The 16,896-nt window shown below is 41.8% G+C and overlaps 2 pseudogenes; both read right to left on the minus strand.

Moving 5' to 3' along the window:
* Positions 1 to 1,132: 1,132 nt before the first annotated feature.
* On the minus strand, positions 1,133 to 13,715 carry LOC136131410 (centrosomal protein of 78 kDa-like; annotated as a pseudogene).
* A 1,652-nt stretch (positions 13,716 to 15,367) lies between these two features.
* LOC136131622 (U6 spliceosomal RNA) lies at positions 15,368 to 15,454 on the minus strand (annotated as a pseudogene).
* Between the last annotated feature and the right edge of the window lie 1,442 nt (positions 15,455 to 16,896).

A 16,896-nucleotide genomic window follows, 5' to 3' on the forward strand; every position in this document is an offset into this window, starting at 1 on the left:
GAGCAACTATGCAGTCTCCCAGAACCACTGGGAAGGAGAATCTGATACGGACAGTATTAGCTTGCCATGAGGCCAGAAGCGAGGAAATGTGTGTGGCCTTGGTGAGACAGCAGAGGTTTGGGAGATGTTGCTTTATATTGGCTTTCAGATCAGGAATTTGTACATATAGCCCACAAACAACTTTTCTTGAAAACATATGAACATTCTTGAGTATGACAGCTCCATGTGAGGGGTCAGAAATGGCAGTCAAGTTTGTTTCACTGGCTAACAGCTGATTTGCGGACTGGAGAACAGGCTTCCTTGTTTACAGACAACCACAAGGCTGCCAGTTGTGTGCCAAATCCACACAACTACACAGTTGCATTGGGAAAGCGACCAAACATGTTTTACATGGATTTATTTCAGAGAGGGAAATCCTTCTTGTAAGGCTCTGTCAGTTTAAAAAGCAAGAAGAATGACCATTCACCTTTGCCAATTCAAGCCCTATATATCATAAATATGATAGCTACACACCAGCAACTGATTACATACATCATGAGCTCTGATGAATGGAAAGCCCCTAAAAAGATATCAACAAAACAAAGTTAGATCTTGATGTAAATACATCACCAGTTAAACCCAGTTAATACAACTATTTACTATTATGTACAGTACCCATACAGAATTGTGTATAAAAATAAATAAGCTCAAAAGAAGGACCTGGAAGGCTCTGCTACGGAGAAAACTGAACAGAATTCAGCTAACTAGCTTGGTAATAACTCTCTGAACTGCTGAGAGGCCCCTTCAGTTCCTATGTTCAGGATGGTTGAGATTTCAGTCTCACTTCTGTAAATGGTGATATTAATCGTTCTCTAATTTACCACTCTGTGTGACGAGGATGGACCTGAGATTAACTGTCTCAGGAAGAAGACAGAAAACCACAGAGTTGTTAAACTCAAGTGCAAAGACTGGGGATTCAACACTTCTTTTATGCAACAGCAATTCACATTACCATTTGGTCAGATTCTTTCAAAACAGAAGCTGCACTCACATGTATTAAAAGACAAAAATTAACTGCCATCTGTATCAGTATGTTAATGTGCTTCAATCACATGTTTTCATGAAAGTTTAAACATAAAATCACCTTTAAGCTCTAGGCCATGTGATCTGCTCCCTGCCATGTCAGATTATACCCTGTGAAGTTTACTGTCTTAAGAGTGACAGAGTTCTTTATACCTTGACAAATAACTAAAAGGAAAATAAAAACACACACACACAATAAGATGAAGAGCCTATACATTTGTCAATCTTGATTTATTTGCTTTTCTTCAGTCAATTGGAGGTTTATAGCCACATTCTTAAAATCATTAACTGCAATCTTCCCAAACAGGTAATTGATGAACTGATGCATTCTAAAACTTGTCAGTAACAAAGTGTTATTCCAGTTTACAGCAACAGTTTAATTCTATTTAGGTACTAAAATTGAATACACTGAATACTGCAAACTTTATTCCCAACCACTCAGTAAAGTACTACATACTTTTGAGACAAAGGGAAAAAAAAGAAAAACCTAAAAAGCATAAGACTCTTCCGATTTTCATTTCCAATGATACATGCCAATCTTGATGATCAATCAGCGACTTAAATGTCAACTATAAACCCAGTATTTTATTAGCTGTTATGCAGTATACTAGAGCAATAAAAGAGAGAGGACCTCAAACCCTCTCTTCCCTCAAATTGAAAGGCAGGCTTCCTGACCCCTCCAGACCACTACTGGACACAGGGAACACACACTGTTTCAGGACCCCAATCAAGAGTCACCTGCTTTGTGATTACTTCCATGACACACCCTCACCAACACCACTGAATTTGCTGCTCCTACAGGACATTACATATATTTCCTATTTTAACACATACCACAGTGCATTATAATTATGATTGCAGATACATGTTCTAACAATTTAAAGATCATGATGACTTTTTTGCTCTTTACATCTTGCTATTTCCCTTCCCGTAATATTTCTTGAAGAGAAACCATAAAAATATAAACAAACACACAAAACAGAAAGTATACAAAACATGTGGTTTGTGGCTTAACACAAACTTAAGTAATATTAATTCTGACAATATCCAGCATGACATGTATCCATGGTACATGTATCCATACCAGTATCCATGGTACAAATGAGAATGGACCAAGGTTTGAGCAGGTACAGGAGACAATCCAGGCATGAACAACACCAAGAAAAAGTAGACAGGAAGTAACATGGTGTGTAGGAAATCACGAGACCAGTCTGATGGGAAGAGACTTAAACAAGACTGAAACTCACTTTCTAAACCTCCATCTCCAATTGGACAATTTGCAAGACACAGGTGCCCCAAAGTGGCCGATTTATTCAATACCTTTAATGGGGAGGAACAGTCTAAAATTTTACCCCTTTAGTTTGCCCCAAAAGCAACTATCAAATGTTGGCAGGACACAATGAAGGCTTACCTTTGTTAACATAGTTACGTCTCTCTCTCTCACAACTAGCCCACTTAGCTCCAGGTTCCTTAGCGCACCTGACGCACTTACACAGCGTCTAAGAGCTTTACACAACTGGAAGGTCACATCTTTATTTCTTATTGCAGGAACACAACTTCTGGAAACTTTATTTCTGTCAGAACCTAAAGCAAAATTATTGTAAAATGAGTGATTTAAACCATACATTTATCACCGTTAAAAAGCATCTAAAAAGAAAAAAAATCATCTGCTCTGTGCTAAGGATTAGAAACGACTCCTGCCCTTAAAGCCTCATTAAGGAGGGACATGTATAAACTCAAAATTTCAATCACATGAGATAAAGAACCATAACCTTTATGCACAGAGGTTCCTGTGGAGGCAAAAAGTTATGTCTAAGTGACGGCTTCATGATAACCCTGAAGTACAATCGAGAAATGTACAATCGAGGCTATGCAGAGTTGGAGGAGGAGGTGCATTAACTGCAAAGGGAGCACCTGTGCAAAGACACTCAAGCCTGACTCCTGCTGGGCACTGTAAATACTGCAGGTGGGGATGACTAAAGGCCAGGGGTCCAAGTGTGAGAAGGGACAGAAAATAGAGATGTTGGTCAAATCAAGCCTGCGAGAGAGCATGGCTTGTATCCCACAGGTGATGAGGCCCGGGGCTGCCACTGGCTGAGTAAGGGTGCCTCCGCTGATTAGCAAAAGGCAGCCTGCTGCTGAAGGACCAGTTCGATAAAGGGAGTGATCACAAAAATCTCCCCTTCCTCAGGGCCAAAGAGCCCCAGGAGGCTTGGTAGAGCACAGTTCAGACTACACACATCTGGGCAGAGTACACGCTGGGCGGCTAGTATGCACTAACTCTGTGTGGGCAAGCCATTAGCAGCATTATTTTAGGCGTATCTTTTCATGTTAGAAGATCACTCAACCACCGTAGGCAGATGAATTTAGAGGAACTGAGTCCAGGGGCCGTGAAACCACCCAGGAGCTTCTGCCATAGTCTGGGCAAAATGCAATGTGGATGAAGAAGCAAATTTAGGAGCAGGCCAAAATCTACAAGCTAGCCCCCCTGGATGCAAGACATGAAGAAAGTTCAGTGAAGGAACTCTAAAGAGAATGGGCTCTGCAACAAATTTTTCTTACAATCAATGTAAAATATTAGGCAAAATTAAGTACAGTGGCCTTTAAGGTCCCTTCCAGCTCTAATTTCTTTTTATTTCTAACTTATTACTCTGGTTAAGTAAAGTCCCTTCAGAGGTACAGAACAGTTCCTACACCTGAATGGGATGCAAAGAAAAATCTGATTTCTCTTCACCAGGGGATGAGTTCAACTGTCCTTGCAGAAGAGATAACACATGGTGTGAACCCCAGATCCTAGAAAAGGGCCAGGCTCACGATAAGTATTCAGCTTTTAGAAAACAAATGAACAATCATTTCCTCTCTTAGATCTTTTTTTTTTTTTTTTTAAACATCTTTATTGGGGTATAATTGCTTTACAATGGTGTGTTAGTTTCTGCTTTACAACAAAGTGAATCAGCTATACATATACATATGTTCCCATATGTCTTCCCTCTTGCGTCTCCCTCCCTCCCACTCTCCCCATCCCACCCTTCCAGGCTGTCACAAAGCACCGAGCTAATATCCCTGTGCCTTGCGGCTGCTTCCCCCCAGCTATCTACCTTACTACGTTTGTTAGTGTGTATATGTCCATGACTCTCTCTCGCCCTGTCAAAACTCACCCTTCCCCCTCCCCATATCCTTAAGTCCGTTCTCCAGTAGGTCTGCGTCTTTATTCCTATCTTACCCCTAGGTTCTTCATGACATTTTTTTCCCTTAAATTCCATATATATGTGTTAGCATACGGTATTTGTCTTTTTCTTTCTGACTTACTTCACTCTGTATGACAGATTCTAGGTCTATCCATCTCATTACAAATAGCTCAATTTCATTTCTTTTTAAGGCTGAGTAATATTCCATTGTGTATATGTGCCACATCTTCTTTATCCATTCATCCGATGATGGGCGCTTAGGTTGTTTCCATGTCCTGGCTATTGTAAATAGAGCTGCAATGAACATTTTGGTACATGACTCTCTTTGAATTTTGGTTTTCTCAGGTTATATGCCAAGTAGTGGGATTGCTGGGTCATATGGTAATTCTATTTGTAGTTTTTTAAGGAACCTCCATACTGTTCTCCACAGTGGCTGAACCAATTCACATTCCCACCAGCAGTGCAAGAGTGTCCCCTTTTCTCCACACCCTCTCCAGCATTTATTGTTTCTTGATTTTTTGATGATGGCCATTCTGACTGGTGTGAGATGATATCTCATTGTAGTTTTGATTTGCATTTCTCTAATGATTAATGATGTTGAGCATTCTTTCATGTGTTTGTTGGCATTCTGTATATCTTCTTTGGAGAAATGTCTATTTAGGTCTTCTGCCCATTTTTGGATGGGGTTGTTTGTTTTTTTGTTATTGAGCTGCATGAGCTGCTTGTAAATTTTGGAGATTAATCCTTTGTCAGTTGCTTCATTTGCAAATGTTTTCTCCCATTCTGAGGGTTGTCTTTTGGTCTTGATTATGGTTTCCTTTGCTGTGCAAAAGCTTTGAAGTTTCATTAGGTCCCATTTGTTTATTTTTGTTTTTATTTCCATTACTCTAGGAGGTGGGTCAGAAAGGATCTTGCTGTGATTTATGTCATAGAGTGTTCTTCCTATGTTTTCTTCTAAGAGTTTGATAGTTTCTGGCCTTACATTTAGGTCTTTAATCCATTTTGAGCTTATTTTTGTGTATGGTGTTAGGGAGTGATCTAATCTCATACTTTTACATGTACCTGTCAAGTTTTCCCAGCACCATTTATTGAAGAGGCTGTCCTTTCTCCACTGTACATTCCTGCCTCCTTTATCAAAGATAAGGTGTCCATATGTGCGTGGGTTTATCTCTGGGCTTTCTATCCTGTTCCACTGATCTATCTTTCTGTTTTTGTGCCAGTACCATACTGTCTTGATTACTGTTGCTTTGTAATATAGTCTGAAGTCAGGGAGCCTTATTCCTCCAGCTCCTTTTTTCGTTCTCAAGATTGCTTTGGCTATTCGGGGTCTTTTGTGTTTCCATACAAATTGCGAAATTTTTTGTTCTAGTTCTGTGAAAAATGCCAGTGGTAGTTTGATAGGGATTGCATTGAATCTGTAGATTGCTTTGGGTAGTAGAGTCATTTTCACAATGTTGATTCTTCCCATCCAAGAACATGGTATATCTCTCCATCTATTTGTATCATCTTTAATTTCTTTCATCAGTGTCTTATAATTTTCTGCATACAGGTCTTTCGTATCCTTAGGTAGGTTTATTCCTAGATATTTTATTCTTTTTGTTGCAATGGTAAATGGGAGTGTTTTCTTGATTTCACTTTCAGATTTTTCATCATTAGTATATAGGAATGCCAGAGATTTCTGTGCATTAATTTTGTATCCTGCTACTTTACCAAATTCATTGATTAGCTCTAGTAGTTTTCTGGTAGCATCTTTAGGATTCTCTATGTATAGTATCATGTCATCTGCAAACAGTGACAGCTTTACTTCTTCTTTTCCGATTTGGATTCCTTTTATTTCCTTTTCTTCTCTGATTGCTGTGGCTAAAACTTCCAAAACTATGTTGAATAAGAGTGGTGAGAGTGGGCAACCTTGTCTTGTTCCTGATCTTAGTGGAAATGCTTTCAGTTTTTCACCATTGAGGATGATGTTTGCTGTGGGCTTGTCATATATGGCTTTTATTATGTTTAGGAAAGTTCCCTCTATGCCTACTTTCTGGAGGGTTTTTATCATAAATGGGTGTTGAATTTTGTCGAAAGCTTTCTCTGCATCTATTGAGATGATCATATGGTTTTTCTCCTTCAATTTGTTAATATGGTTTATCACATTGATAGATTTGCGTATATTGAAGAATCCTTGCATTCCTGGAATAAACCCCACTTGATCATGGTGTATGATCCTTTTAATGTGCTGTTGGATTCTGTTTGCTAGTATTTTGTTGAGGATTTTTGCATCTATGTTCATCAGTGATATTGGCCTGTAGTTTTCTTTCTTTGTGACATCCTTGTCTGGTTTTGGTATCAAGGTGATGGTGGCTTCGTAGAAGGAATTTGGGAGTGTTCCTCCCTCTGCTATATTTTGGAAGAGTTTGAGAAGGATAGGTGTTAGCTCTTCTCTAAACGTTTGATAGAATTCACCTGTGAAGCCATCTGGTCCTGGGCTTTTGTTTGTTGGAAGGTTGTTAATCACATTTTCAATTTCAGTGCTTGTGATTGGTCTGTTCATATTTTCTATTTCTTCCTGATTCAGTCTTGGCAGGTTGTGCATTTCTAAGAATTTGTCCATTTCTTCCAGATTGTCCATTTTATTGGCATAGAGTTGCTTGTAGTAATCTCTCATGATTTTTTTTATTTCTGCAGTGTCAGTTGTTACTTCTCCTTTTTCATTTCTAATTCTATTGATTTGAGTCTTCTCCCTTTTTTTCTTGATGAGTCTGGCTAGTGGTTTATCTATTTTGTTTATCTTCTCAAAGAACCAGCTTTTAGTTTTATTGATCTTTGCTATTGTTTCCTTCATTTCTTTTTCATTTATTTCTGATCTGATTTTTATGATTTCTTTCCTTCTGCTAGCTTTGGGGTTTTTTTGTTCTTCTTTCTCTAATTGCTTGAGGTGCAAGGTTAGGTTGTTTATTCGAGATGTTTCCTGCTTCTTAAGGTGGGCTTGTATTGCTATAAACTTCCCCCTTAGAACTGCTTTTGCTGCATCCCATAGGTTTTGGGTCGTTGTGTCTCCATTGTCATTGGTTTCTAGGTATTTTTTTATTTCCTCTTTGATTTCTTCAGTGATCACTTCATTATTAAGTAGTGTATTGTTTAGCCTCCATGTGTTTGTATTTTTTACAGATCTTTTCCTGTAATTGATATCTAGTCTCATGGCGTTGTGGTCGGAAAAGATACTTGATACAATTTCAGTTTTCTTAAATTTACCAAGGCTTGATTTGTGACCCAAGATATGATCTATCCTGGAGAATGTTCCATGAGCACTTGAGAAAAATGTGTATTCTGTTGTTTTTGGATGGAGTGTCCTATAAATATCAATTAAGTCCATCTTGTTTAATGTATCATTTAAAGCTTGTGTTTCCTTATTTATTTTCATTTTGGATGATCTGTCCATGGGTGAAAGTGGGGTGTTAAAGTCCCCTACTATGAATGTGTTACTGTTGATCTCCCCTTTTATGGTTGTTAGTATTTGCCTTATGTATTGAGGTGCTCCTATGTTGGGTGCCTAAATATTTACAATTGTTATATCTTCTTCTTGGATCAATCCCTTGATCATTATGTAGTGTCCTTCTTTGTCCCTTTTAATAGTCCTTATTTTAAAGTCTATTTTGTCTGATATGAGAATTGCTACTCCAGCTTTCTTTTGGTTTCCATTTGCATGGAATATCTTTTTCCATCCCCTTACTTTCAGTCTGTATGTGTCTCTAGTTCTGAAGTGGGTCTCTTGTAGACAGCATATATAAGGGTCTTGTTTTTGTATCCATTCAGCCAATCTGTGTCTTTTGGTGGGAGCATTTAGTCCATTTACATTTAAGGTAATTATTGATATGTATGTTCCTATTTCCATTTTATATATTGTTTTGGGTTCGCTACTATAGGTCATTTCCTTCTCTTGTGTTTCGTGTCTAGAGAAGTTCCTTTAGCATTTGTTGTAAAGCTGGTTTGGTGGTGCTGAACTCTCTCAGCTTTTGCTTGTCTGTAAAGGTTTTAATTTCTCCATCAAATGTGAATGAGATCCTTGCTGGGTAGAGTAGTCTTGGTTTCAGGCTATTCTCCTTCATCACTTTCAGTATGTCCTGCCACTCCCTTCTGGCTTGTAGGGTTTCTGCTGAGAGATCAGCTGTTAACCTTATGGGGATTCCCTTGTGTGTTATTTGTTGTTTTTCCCTTGCTGCTTTTAATATGCTTTCTTTGTATTTAATTTTTGACAGTTTGATTAATATGTGTCTTGGCGTGTTTCTCCTTGTATTTATCCTGTACGGGACCCTCTGTGCTTCCTGGACTTGATTAACTATTTCCTTTCCCATATTAGGGAAGTTTTCAACTATAATCTCTTCAAATATTTTCTCAGTCCCTTTCTTTCTTTCTTCTTCTTCTGGAACCCCTATAATTCGAATGTTGTTGCGTTTCATGTTGTCCCAGAGGTCTCTGAGACTGTCCTCAGTTCTTTTCATTCTTTTTTCTTTATTCTGCTCTGCAGTAGTTATTTCCACTACTTTATCTTCCAGGTCACTTATCCGTTCTTCTGCCTCAGTTATTCTGCTATTGATCCTATCTAGAGTGATTTTAATTTCATTTATTGCATTGTTCATCGTTGCTTGTTTCATCTTTAGTTCTTGTAGGTCCTTAACTGTTTCTTGCATTTTGTCCATTCTACTTCCAAGATTTCGGATCATCCTTACTATCATTATTCTGAATTCTTTTTCAGGTAGATTGCCTATTTCCTCTTCATTTGTTAGGTCTGGTGGGTTTTTATCTTGCTCCTTCATCTGCTGTGTGTTTTTCTGTCTTCTCATTTTGCTTATCTTACTGTGTTTGGGGTCTCCTTTTTGCAGGCTGCAGGTTCGTAGTTCCCGTTGTTTTTGATGTCTGTCTCCAGCGGCTAAGGTTGTTTCAGTGGGTTGTGTAGGCTTCCTGGTGGAGGGGACTAGTGCCTGTGTTGTGCTGGATGAGGCTGGATCTTGTCTCTCTAGTGGGCAGGTTCACGTCTGGTGGTGTGTTTTGGGGTGTCTGTGGCCTTATTATGATTTTAGGCAGCCTCTCTGCTAATGGGTGGGGTTGTGTTCCTGTTTTGCTAGTTGTTTGGCATAGGTTGTCCAGCACTGTGGCTTGCTGGTCGTTGAGTGAAGCTGGGTGCTGGTGTTAAGATGGAGGTCTCTGGGAGAGTTCCACCGTTTAATATTATGTGGAGCTGGGAGGTCTCTTGTTGACCAGTGACCTGAAGTTGGCTCTCCTACCTCAGAGGCAGAGCCCTGACTCCTGGCTGGAGCACCAACAGCCTTTCATCCACACGGCTCAGAATAAAAGGGAGAAAAAGTAGAGAGAATTAGTAGAAGTATGAGGAAAGAAAGAAGGAAAGGAGGAAAGGAAGGAAGGAAGAAAGAAGCAAAGAAGGAAAGAAAGGAGGGAGGGAGGGAGGAAGGAAGGAAGGAGGGAAAGAGGGAAAAAAAGACAGAAAGAAAGATGATACAGTAAAAATAAAATAAAGTATAATATAGTTATTGAATTAAAAAATATTTAGAAAAAAAAAAAGGGACGGATAGAACCTTAGGACAAATGTTGGAAGCAAAGCTATACAGAGAAAATCTTACACAGAAGCATACACATACACCTTCACAAAAAGAGGTAAAGGGGGAAAAATCATAAATCCTGCTCCCTGAGACCACCTCCTCAATTTGGGGTGATTCGTTGTCTAAAGGAGGGAGGGAAGGAAGGAAAGAAAGAAAGAACGAAGGTAAAGTATAATAAAGTTATTACAATTAAACTTAATTATTAAGAAAAAGAATTTTAAAAAAAAAGTCATGGACGGATAGAGCCCTAGGACAAATGGTGGAAGCTAGAGTATACAGACTAGATGTCACACAGGAGCATACACGTACACCTTCACAAAAAGAGGAAAAGGGAAAAAAATCATAGATTTCGCTCCTAAATTCCACCTCTTCAATTTGGGATCATTCCTTGTCTATTCAGGTATTCCACAGATGCAGGGTATATCAAGTTGATTGTGGAGCTTTAATCCGCTGCTTCTGTGGCTGCTGGGAGAGATTTCCCTTTCTCTTCTTTGTTTTCACAGCTCACAGGAGCTCAGCTTTGGATTTGGCCCTGCCTCTGCGTGTAGGTCGCTGGAGGGCGTCTGTTTTTTCGCTCAGACAGGACGGGGTTAAAGGAGCCGCTGATTCGGGGCCTCCGGCTCACTCAGGCCGGGGGTTGGGGGATGGGGGAAGGAGGGGCACTGCGTGCGGGGCCGGCCTGCGGCGGCAGAGGCAGCATGACGTTGCGGCAGAGGCCGGCGTGACGTTGCACCAGCCTGAGGCCCGCCGTGCGCTGTCCCGGGGAAGTTGTCCCTGGATCCCGGGAACCTGGCAGTGGCGGGCTGCACAGGCTCCGCGGAAGAGGGGTGTGGAGAGTGACCTGTGCTCGCACACAGGCCCCTTGGTGGCGGCAGCAGCAGCCTTAGCATCTCCCGCCCGTCTCTGGTGTCCGCGGTTTTAGCCGCGGCTCGCGCCCGTCTCTGGGGTTTGCGCTTTCAGCCGCGGCTCGCGCCCGTCTCGGGGGCTCGCGCCCTCAGCCGCGGCTCGCGCCCGTCTCTGGAGTTCCTAAATTTAAGCAGCGCTCTTAAACCCCTCTCCTCGCGCACCAGGAGACAAAGAGGGAAGAAAAAGTCTCTTGCCTCTTCGGCAGGTGCAGGCTTTTCCCCGAACTCCCTCCCGGCTAGTCGTGGTGCACTAACCCCTTCAGGCTATATTCAAGCCGCCAACCCCAGTCCTCTCCCTGAGCTCCGTCCAAAACCAAAACCCGAGCCTCAGCTCGCAGCCCCGCCCGCCCCGGTGGGTGAGCAGCAAGCCTCTCGGGTTGGTGAGTGCTGGTCGGCACCGATCGTCTGTGCAGGAATCTCCCCGCTTTGCCCTCCGCACCCGTCGCTGTGCACTACTCCGCGGTCCCGAAACTCCCCCCTCTGCCTCCCGCAGTCTCCGCCCGCGGAGGGGCTTCCTAGTGTGTGGAAACTTTTCCTCCTTCACAGCTCCCTCCCACTGGTGCAGGTGCCGTCCTTATTCTTTTGTCTCTGTTTTTTCTTTTGCCCTACCCAGTTACGTGGGGAGTTTCTTGCCTTTTGGGAGGTCTGAGGTCTTCTGCCAGCCTTCAGTAGGAGTTCTGTAGGAGTTGTTCCACGTGTGGATGTATTTCTGGTGTATCCGTGGGGAGGAAGGCGATCTCCGCGTCTTACTCTTCCGCCATCTTCAAGGTCCCCCCCTCTCTTAGATCTTAACACCCTTTCTCTGCTGGCTACTTTCTTTCAGCTTATAAACATCCTCAATATACCCACTTAAAAAGCCCTCAGACCTATGATTCTTTGGCTCTTCTTGTGGGTAACCTAAGTATCTCCAATGCCTGCAAATACCTGTCCTCCCAAAAAGCCCAGATCTGTACCTTGGGCCCAGACCCATCTACCAGGCCCCTCTAAAGCACTGAAGATGAAGTAAGATCCTCTCCCCAACCCCAATCCCTTCCTACTGTGCTCTGTATCTCACAAAAAGATGCAGCTGTAAACTGTCACCCACACTTGCTGCCCTTCCTTTTCTAACTGGTCACCAGGCCCCACCCATTCTCTCTCGGATCTGCAAAATCCAGTTCAAGCTTTTATAACTTAAGTGGGACCCTTAGATTACAATTCACCCTGCACCCAATCAAGTGCCTTCCACATGGAGGTCTGAGTGAGTCTCTAAGCCAGAAGTCCATCTCACTGTTCTTTAGGGTTTCCCACAGCCTTCAGGGTAAACATCTAAACTTCTGACAGGACAAACAAGGCCCCTTTCTGTTGGGCCCCACTAGGTTTCCAGTATCAACTCTCATTTCTTTCCCAAACCCTGAGTTCCAGTCCTGTATCTTAGTTTTGCCATATTTTCTTATATTTCTCCAACTCTGACACACACTGCTCCCTCCTGCCACCCCAGGAGCTTCTACATATCCTTAGAAAGGATGGCACCTCCTCCAAGAAGCCTACCCTGAACTTTCCCTTCCAAGATTCTGTGCTCTGCAAAGGGGAAAGGTAGTGGGGAGGGATACATTAGGAGTTTGGGATTAACATATACACATGACTCTATATAAAATAAATAATCAACAAGGACCTACTGCATAGCACAAGGAACTCTACTCCATATCCTGTAACAACCTGTATGGGAAAATACACCTGAAACTAACACAATATTGTAAATCAACTATGCTCCAATATAAAATAAAAATTAAATTATAAAAACAAGATTCTGTGCTCTGTAGCACCAGAACCCACTTCTTCCAGAGCACGGACTACTGTGCTTATGTTTACTTGCCACCCAGTAGAAGGGGAGATTACCTAGGGCAGAAGCACCCTCTCCAGCAGCCCTTGGTTCTGACCACTCATTCAAGTGCCAGGATACTTTACACACATAACCTGCGTAATTAATTCTAAGAACCCACAGAAAGGGTGGTTTTTAATGTCATTTTATAAGTGTAGGGATTGTAGTGCAAAAGAAACCTGCCCAGGCCACAGAGAACATAAACTCTGGAATTCAAACCCTAAGCTGCCTTCACACCAGTGCTCTTTCCACTATATGATAGGACTATTGAAAAAAAATTTTTTTTTCCCTGAGCCCTGTTTTAATGAAAAGGAAATGAAGCTGGTATATATCAATTTCCTAATTGCTTTGGCGTGTACCAGGCAAAGTCATTCAACAGACCAGGTAATATCTGTGGAACAATGAACGATGCTTCAAACTGTGCTAAGTGTTCTACATTGTAGAGTCTACAAGCATTAACAGAGTGTGACCTTGTAACCGCCACAGAGAGTAAGTTCTGTTAAGCCCATGCTACAGATGAGAACAGAGACCTAGAAGCCTTAAGGCACTCGGCCGGGGTCACTGAGCTGGCAGGAGTCATAGGCTGCACGCCCCGTCTAGTGCATGCACACCCGGGCACTGGGCACCGGTTCTCGTGCCCACCCTCCACCTTGTACCATCTAAAACTCCGCTTCGCAGCGCCGACACGAGAGCCCCTGGAAGCGGAAAGTACAAACCCGTCTCGCCAAGCCATGGCTCGAAGAAGCTCTGGATACAGATCGGGGGCAGAGGGTGCTCAGGGGCGGCGCCCCGTCCACCCCGCGCAGGCGGTGGCCGTTTAAGTCCAGCAGGTCCTCCTGCAGGGAGGCGCCCACGGCAGGCAGAGGCACCAAATCCTGCAATGCACACAGGTCCTCACAGCGCCAGAAGAAAGTCAGCCGCGCTGTCGCAGTGCACCTTCACTCAGTGATGATGAGCCGAGCGAGGCCTCGGGGATGCTGGCTGCACACATGATGCCCACACACGCCTGGAAGCCCCAGCTGGCCTCCCAGCCCCTCGGGCGGCCATCACAGTCCAGGGAGTGGTAATCAGGATCAAAGTGGTAAAGGTCCTGCATTCTTCTTCTTGCATTATTTCAAAACCGGCATCGCTGGCGTCAGGCAGTCTGGTAACTGGGTCCGGCAATTGGGTTCATTTGCCTCTGCCTTATCTGCCTGCCATCTGCTTCCTGAAATGCAAACAGCTACACAGGGTGATTTGCTACAAGACAGTGCAGGGAGCTTAAGCACCAGATGCAGGATGTAATTTACATTGACAGCTAGGGAGTGATAGGAACAGGATGTAATTTAGCTTTGTGAAACATACATCTAGTTACAGACACTGCAGATTAGTAACAGTTTATATAAAACTAGGATCGATTAACCCTTTCAGGTCAGTTTATGTGTCTTCTCTAGCCTGTTCACTGTCCCCTTTACTTTCCTTATTTTCAGGAGAGGAAAAACTTCATTTCTATTTTTGCTGCAACACTATTATGCTTAGTGAAATAAGTCAAACAGAGAAAGACAAATATGGTATGTTATCACTCGCATGTGGAATCTAAAAAATAAACAATAAATGTAACAGAAAGGAAATGAACGCACAGATGTAGACATCAAAGCAGTGGTTACCAGTGGGTAGAGGGAAGGGGGGAGGGGCAAGATAGGGGGAGGGGAGGGGATGAAGAGGCACAAACTACTATGCATAAAATAAGCTATAAGGATAGCCAATGTTTTATAATAACTTTAAATGGAGTATAATCTATAAAAATATGGAACCATTGGCTTCTAATATATTGTTATTACAATGTAATACTGTAAATCAACTATACTTCAATTTAAAAAATGATCACCACAGTACGTCTAGTTAACATCCATTACCATACATGGTAGAAATCTTTTTTTCTTATGAGGACTTTTAAGATCTACTCTCTTAGCAAATTTTAAATATGCAATACGGTATTATTAACTATAGTCACATCCCCAGGACTTATTTATCACTGGCAGTTTGTACATATTGACCACCTTTACCCATTTCAACCACCCTCCACGCCCTGCCTCTATGAGCTTTTTAAAAAATTCCATATAAAGTGAGATCATACAGGATTTTTCTTTCTCTGTCTGACATATTTTACCTAGCATAACACCCTGACGGTCCATTCATGTTGTCACAAATGGCAGGATTTGCTTCTTTCTCATGGCTGAATTATATATATACATAAAAATAATTTGGCATATATATATGCCAAATGTCCTTTATCCATTTATCCATCGATGAACACAGGGTTTTCCAAGTGTTGGCTACTGTAAATAATGCTGCAATGAATATGGGGGTACAGATTTCATTTTGAATTAATAGTTTCTGTTTCCTTCATACAAATACCAACTAGTGGAATTGCTGGATCGTATGATAGTTCTATTTTTAAATTTTTGAGGACCTCCATACTGTTTTCCATACTGGATGCAACAATTTACATTCCTACCAACAGTGTCCAAGGCTTCCCTTTCCTCCACACCCTTGCCAACACTTGTTAGTTCCCGTCTGTTTTTTTTTTAACATCTTTATTGGAATATAATTGCTTTACAATGATGTGTTAGTTTCTGCTTTATAACAAAGTGACTCAGTTATACATATGTTCCCATATCTCTTCCCTCTTGAGTCTCCCACCCTCCCTATCCCACCCCTCTAGGTGGTCACAAAGCACTGAGCTGATCTCCCTGTGCTATGCGGCTGCACGAACTTGCGTGTCATCCTTGCGCAGGGGCCACGCTAATCTCTGTATCGTTCCAATTTTAGTATATGTGCTGCCGAAGCGAGCACGTTCCCGTCTTTTTGATATTAGCCATTCCAACATGAATGAGGTGACATCTCTTTGTGGTTTGATTTCTCTGATGATTAGTGATTTTAGGTGCCTTTTTAACTATCTCTGTATCTTCTTTGTAAAAATGTCTATTCAGATCCTCTGCCCATTTTTTTTGTTGGATATTTTTTCTATTTTTTGTATGAGTTCTTCATATAATTTGAATACTAACCCCTTATAGGATATATGATTGGTAAAAATTTTCTCCCATTTGGTAGGCTGCGCTTTCATTTTGTTGTTGGTTTCCTTTGTTGTGCTTTTTAGTTGGATGTAGCCCCACTTGTTTACTTTTGTTTTTGTTGCCTTTACTTGGATCAACATCTTTGCATAAATTCTGGAAACAACTCTTTCATAGTTTCCATGGATCATTTTTAGGGGAGAGGGTGAGTTGAGATGAACTACTAGTGAAAGGAGGGTCAATGGGTCGAACTATAGCCTCTGTTACTGTAGGTGGCCTCAAGGCCACAACTGATAGTCATTGTCTCCCTCCTGTGCTATCCATTCTCAATTCCCCTCATCCTTGGATAATATCTCTGCTAAAATGGATGGCTTACTTCGTGGGGTGACCCTCACGCTCATCCCCGAGTGAGTGTTCTGAGCCCTGGTCATCATTTCTTTCTCAAACCATGGCTGCTGTACTTGATCATTTACTGTGTACTTGACCATTTACTGTCAAAATTGGGAAAGGCAGTAACAAGAAATGCCCCACAGACTTGTTTTTAATCAATCATTTTCCAATTAAAAAAAATTTTTCCCCCAGACATTTTTATCATCCCAAAAGGAAACTCTGGACCCATTGAGAAGATACTACTTCGCTCTCTCTACCAGGCCCTGGAGACCACCAATCTGCTTTCTTTCTCTATGGATTTACTTATTCTGGATATTTCAGATAAATGGAATCATACAGTGTATGACCTTTGTGTCTGGCATCTTCAACTTAGCATGATGTTTGTGAGAGTCATCCACACTGTAATATGTATTAGTATTGCATTCCTTAAAAAAATGTTTTTGGCCGTGTAACTGATATTTAATGGCTCCATTCCTTTTTATGACTGAATTACTATTCCACTGTATATATATACCACAATTTGTTTATTCATTCATCCAATGATGGACATTTGGGTTATTTCCATGATTTTTCTATTGTGAATACTGCTGCTATAAACACGTGTACATAGATTTGAGTGCTTGTTTTCAATGATTTAGGAGTGGAATTGCTGAGTCATATAGTAATTCTATGTTTATCCCCAAAAACACACCCCAAGAAACTTCCTGAAAGTCTGTCCTTGTCTCAGAAGCAGCTTTTCAGGAAACATGACGTCCAACACTATGGACAGGGTCCCATGAGAGCTTATTTGTGATGCCTGGGGGTCTGGAGTTGGAAAGGGCTTCCCTTAGGAAG

This window comes from Phocoena phocoena, chromosome 11 (genome assembly GCF_963924675.1).
Source record: "Phocoena phocoena chromosome 11, mPhoPho1.1, whole genome shotgun sequence".
Taxonomy (NCBI): Eukaryota; Metazoa; Chordata; class Mammalia; order Artiodactyla; family Phocoenidae; genus Phocoena; species Phocoena phocoena.